Below are 5,155 nucleotides of genomic sequence, written 5' to 3'. Positions count from 1 at the left end.
AAAGGCCTTGTCTTTTTTACCCTTTGAACACCCCACCAAGATATGCAAATTATCCAAATTACCTCAAGGGCACTGAACCCAACTTTTCAGTTCATTTGGCTTTCTTTCTTTTTCAAAGTGTTTTAAAAGCTTGTCTGGGCATACTTAATCCAATTTGGTCTTTAAGGCAGCCCAGACTTCTAGAGTGACTGGTTTTTGATCTGGTAGTTTTCTCATATCTGTGCAGCAAAGCAATACAATTCTGGACAAAGCAGAGGATAAGGAAGAGTGAGGCAAAATAACAGGAAGCCAGAAGGAGAGGGAGAGACGAAGGAAGGAGAGAGAGCAAGAGTGGGTCACACACACACACACACACACACACACACACACACAGGGAGAGAGAGAGAGAGAGAGAGAGAGAGGAGAAAAACCAAAGAACTAAGGGGTTAACAAGCCCAGGAAGAATGGAGATGGCCAGTCTTAACCTTCTCAGCTTCAAAAAGCCCTAGATCCCATCAACTGATGAATGGATAAAGAAATTGTGGTTTATATACACAATGGAGTACTACGTGGCAATGAGAAAGAATGAAATATGGCCCTTTGTAGCAATGTGGATGGAACTGGAGAGTGTTATGCTAAGTGAAATAAGCCATACAGAGAAAGACAGATACCATATGGTTTCACTCTTATGTGGATCCTGAGAAACTTAACAGAAACCCATAGGGGAGGGGAAGGAAAAAAAAAAAAAAAAAAAGAGGTTAGAGTGGAAGAGAGCCAAAGCATAAGAGACCCTTAAAAACTGAGAACAAACTGAGGGTTGATGGGGGGTGGGAGGGAGGGGAGGGTGGGTGATGGGTATTGAGGAGGGCACCTTTTGGGATGAGCACTGGGTGTTGTATGGAAACCAATTTGACAATAAACTTCATATATTGAAAAAAAAAAAAAAAGCCCTAGATCCTCACCTCAGCTTGCTCCTTTGCCTTCTGAAGTGCTTTCCAGAAGCACTGTGTTGGGTTCTAGCCTACTTCCCTCTCCTCCGGTTTTCGGGTAGAGGTGGGAGCTCCTGACTCGTTCACAGCTGGGCTCTGCAGCAGAATCCTGTGTTGAAACAGCATATGCATCGGGAAGGGAAGAAGGATGCACACATGAAATGCAAGACTGTCTTGCCATTTCCATTCACCTTATCCTAGCGGATTATCAGTACTGTTATTGATGAAGCCTGAATAGCCACGAGTGAGTACCACGCATGTCCCCACTCCTCTGGTTAGATGATGATTCAAACTATGATGTGAACCCTTTGAACTCTGTATTTCACGTCCCATACGCTGAACAAGCTACGTACCTTTTCTAAGAAATGAGATTTGATTTTATAACGTGCAAACATGTGATCTGAAACGTGCCAACCATTTTTTCCAATGCAGTGTTTTACTTGGAACTTGTCACAGATGTGCTGTTACAGATTCTTTGATAAAACAATTCATCTGGGCTTACTTGCAGATGTTATGCCTCTATCACACAGCCATCCATGACAGCCAGTGACAAATTGATAAGAATTATTTGTAATGCTTGTGGCTAACAGAATTGTGTGTTCTATGAAGCATCATTCCTCACTTTAAACATTTGTGTTACTGGTTGGTACTAGGTGTGCTATGGTACCTCCTTGATGTAAACAAGAATTTAGCAAAAGCTTCCTGAGACTGTATTTCATGGCTTAAACTTACCCTTGACATATTAGTCTTCAGTACTGACACTCAACCCCAAAGCTTACTGGTACAAGCACATGTCTTGACCAAAGTATCTTTCTCCCCTTGAGTTTTTCTAACTTTTGTTTTGAATTCACCTCTTAGGGACTCAGTGAGGGTTTCTTCGGGTTTCCTTACAGCATGATATTTAACAAACTCCCCACATGCCTCGCACATGTGCTCAGTAAACATTTGCTAGATGGAAGAACAGGAGGACTTTGCAAGGTAGGTTATCAATATATGATGTGACTGCCTGTCAAGTTGTACTGTCCCGAGGGCCATTCCTTGTCCCACGTCTCCCATCCAGGCATTTCCAGGACCAAGAAATCTCTCATCAGGCCAGTTCCTTCCAGTTCTAAATGCCAGCATTATGCTAGAAAGGGAAGCACTTCCTGGGCAGCCCAGACATTCTTCAATCCACCAGCATGTCTCTTCTGTTCACATTTGTCTCCAGGCCCATCCCATGAAAGCCCAAGCCAGGGAGAGGAATGGAAATGATGAGGCCTGAAAAGTCTTCACTCTTTGTTCTTCTGACGGGTGATGGGATAATTAGTCCCAATGAGATGCGGCCTCTCCCAGACTATATTTAGTCTAATTGTAGAGCTTCTTTCCCCTGGAGGAGCCTGGGATTCCTCCAGGAGATCATAATGCCAGAAAAGGAGCAAAATCAAGCAGGTGGCCACGGTCATGGTGGGGCCTGCCCTCCCTTTCTCAGAAGGGAGGCAGCGGTGGGCTTGGGTCCAGGATTCAGGAAATGGGGTTCCGCTCCAACTCTGCTACCAACTAGCTGTGTGACTGAGGACCTTTTATCCCGTCAAAGCCTCAGATTTTCACATGTTACATAAGCATGATAATCTCTACCTAGCAGGAGAGTAGTGAGGATGAAATGTGTTATGTTTTGTAAAGCACTTCATACATTGTAGGTGTGTGATACAAATGTAGGTGTGTCGCCATAAGTAGTAGAGGTGCCTGGATTTCCCCCTTCACGAAGGGCCAGTGCCCACTGAACACTGACATGGGAGGCTCTGTCCTACTTATGAAGTAAGCGTGCCATCATCTTCTCACCCTTCTTCCCCTCCAGGACCACAGCATCCCAATCCTCAACTCATGGTTGGTGTTCAGTAAATATTTGATTGCTAATAATACTATTTGCAATTAAAATTTTAAACTAGAGAAGTATTGACTCAACAAACACTAGAGATAACTGTATATTTAGTTGTCTAAATATACATTTTGCAAATAAATTGAGGAGAGGTGAGTCTTTTTTTCATTCCCAAGTACACTGAAAGCAGTACATAATACTGGTACGCCTTTGTTTATCCCTTCAGCTGTACCATTTTAAATTTGATAATTTTAATATAATTTGACATCAAATGAAATATAATTTGAAGTCAGACCATTTACTGAACTCTTCCTTCTCTTGATGGCGCTTCATTCAAAAACACTTCCTTCCCCTTGCTTTTCCATCTGTCCTATTTCCTCAGTTCTTGAAAGTAAAAGAAGAGAACTTTAAAATTGCATCTAAAGAATTCTCTATGATTCAACATACATGTACATATGCAGAGCTGAGAAAGATATTTGAAATCTATGGAGTTTTTTCTCCAACTCACCTGGTGGTAAATCTCCTATTCCAATACACACACGGATTTGCTGTACTCGATACCCTGGATCTCAGTGTTTTGAACTTTTTCTTCAACCTAATGAGCACCTGCAATCCATAATTATTGGGTAACAACGTACTTTCCCTTCCAGGTAGCTCATCCTCTCCCCCCAACCCCCCCCCCCCCCCCCCCCCCGCCCCATCCTGCCAACCTCAGACAATGAGACTGAAGCTTACTGCCTGAGGGAAGAGAAAGATGAACTCTGGCTAAAACAAAGAAATTATGGCTCGGCTTTGCACTTCAGGTTAGACTTTTTAAAAGTTCACAGTGAGACAATAGTCTTGAAAGCCAGAATTTTTTGAAAAATAAAGAGGTGTTTCTCAGAAATTCTAAACTAGTTTTTCTACATAAAAAGAAACAATGCCTTTTAGAGAAGTGACCATAGAATAAGCCACAGAGAGCACAGATTCCTGACACATATGGAGGAGGAAGTCCTTCCACCAGAGTGGGAACAAGCTGGGAATGAGAAACAGAAAGGCAGGGTCTCATCTTGCCTCACCTGAGTGTCAAAACTGCACAGTAGCGAAACACTAGGTAGTATGGGAGAGGTTAAGAATATCAAGACTGGAGGGGCACCTGAATGGCTCAGTTGGTTAAGAATATCAAGACTGGTGTCCTGATTCCCCACTGAGTGTGAGGATACTGATTACCTCTCTCAGACAAACTTTGGCTTTGGATTGGTTAGCAATGGCTGAGGGAGGTGCCTAATGTAGGTGGGCCCGGCATCAGCCTCCTAAGATACCAACTATATACAGCTGACCCTTGAAGCAGGAAATGGGGAGTATTAGGGGCACTGACTGCCCTCCCCATCAAAAATTCACGTTTAACTTTTGATTCCCCAAAACTTAATTGCCTACTGTTGACTGAAAACCTTACCAACATCATAGTCAATTAACATATATTTTGTATACTGTATGTATTAGATACTGTATTCTTATAATAAAGTAAGCTAGAGAAAAAATGTTAAGAAAATCACAAAGAACAGAAAATTCTGTTACAGTACTGTAAAAAATCAGCATCTAAATGTACTCGTGCAGTTCAAACCCATGTGGTTCATGGGTCCACTATAATGGAGAGTGTTATAGAACAGGCTTCTCAAACTCTTTGATCTTTGGAAGGCAGACCAAGTATCTACTGAGCCTGTTTCTCTGGGGTGAGGTTTTCAAATTCTTTGGTTTCAAGATCCTTTGACATTCTTACATATTACTGAGGACCCCAAAGAGCTTTAATATATATTGCTATAAGGATTTACTATATTAGAAAATAAAATTAAGAAATGCTTAACATATTAATGTTTTAGGGGCATCTGGGAGGCTCAGCCAGTTAAGCATCTGACTTCAGCTCAGGTTATGATCTCGCAGTTTGTGGGTTCGAGCCCTGCATTGGGCTCTGTGCTGATAGCTCACAGCCTGGAGCCTGGTTCGGATTCTGTATCTCCCTCTCACTCTGCCCCTCCCCAACTCACACTCTGTCTCTCCCTCTCTCTCTCAAAAATACACATTACAAAACTAAAAACATAATAACTTTTTAAAAGATAAATTCATTGATGTTAATATACTTTTTGTACAAAATTACTATTTTCCAAAAAAATTTTAAATGTAGTGAGAAGACGAAACAAAAATAATATAAAAACAGCGAGAGGGACAAAACAGAAGAGACTCATAAACATGGAGAACTGAGGGTTACTGGAGGGTTTGTGGGGGGGGGATGGGCTAAATGGGTAAGGGGCACTAAGGAATCTACTCTCGAAATCATTGTTGCACTATATGCTAA

The 5,155-nt window shown here is 42.0% G+C and overlaps 1 long non-coding RNA gene across 1 annotated transcript; it reads right to left on the bottom strand.

The window, feature by feature from the left end:
- Nucleotides 1-946: 946 nt before the first annotated feature.
- On the bottom strand, nt 947-3,428 carry LOC109267350 (uncharacterized). Its single transcript, XR_002080052.2, has 3 exons — nt 3,332-3,428; nt 3,126-3,207; nt 947-1,077 (listed from the first exon to the last, which is right to left on the bottom strand). It is a non-coding gene; the product is annotated as an uncharacterized LOC109267350 (long non-coding RNA).
- Nucleotides 3,429-5,155: the final 1,727 nt, after the last annotated feature.

The sequence above is a fragment of the Panthera pardus genome, unplaced genomic scaffold (genome assembly GCF_024362965.1).
Source record: "Panthera pardus isolate Hobbes unplaced genomic scaffold, ASM2436296v1 HiC_scaffold_26, whole genome shotgun sequence".
Classification (NCBI taxonomy): domain Eukaryota; kingdom Metazoa; phylum Chordata; class Mammalia; order Carnivora; family Felidae; genus Panthera; species Panthera pardus.
The sequence above is the reverse complement of the archived record's forward strand: the minus strand, read 5'-3'. Positions and strand labels throughout refer to the sequence as shown.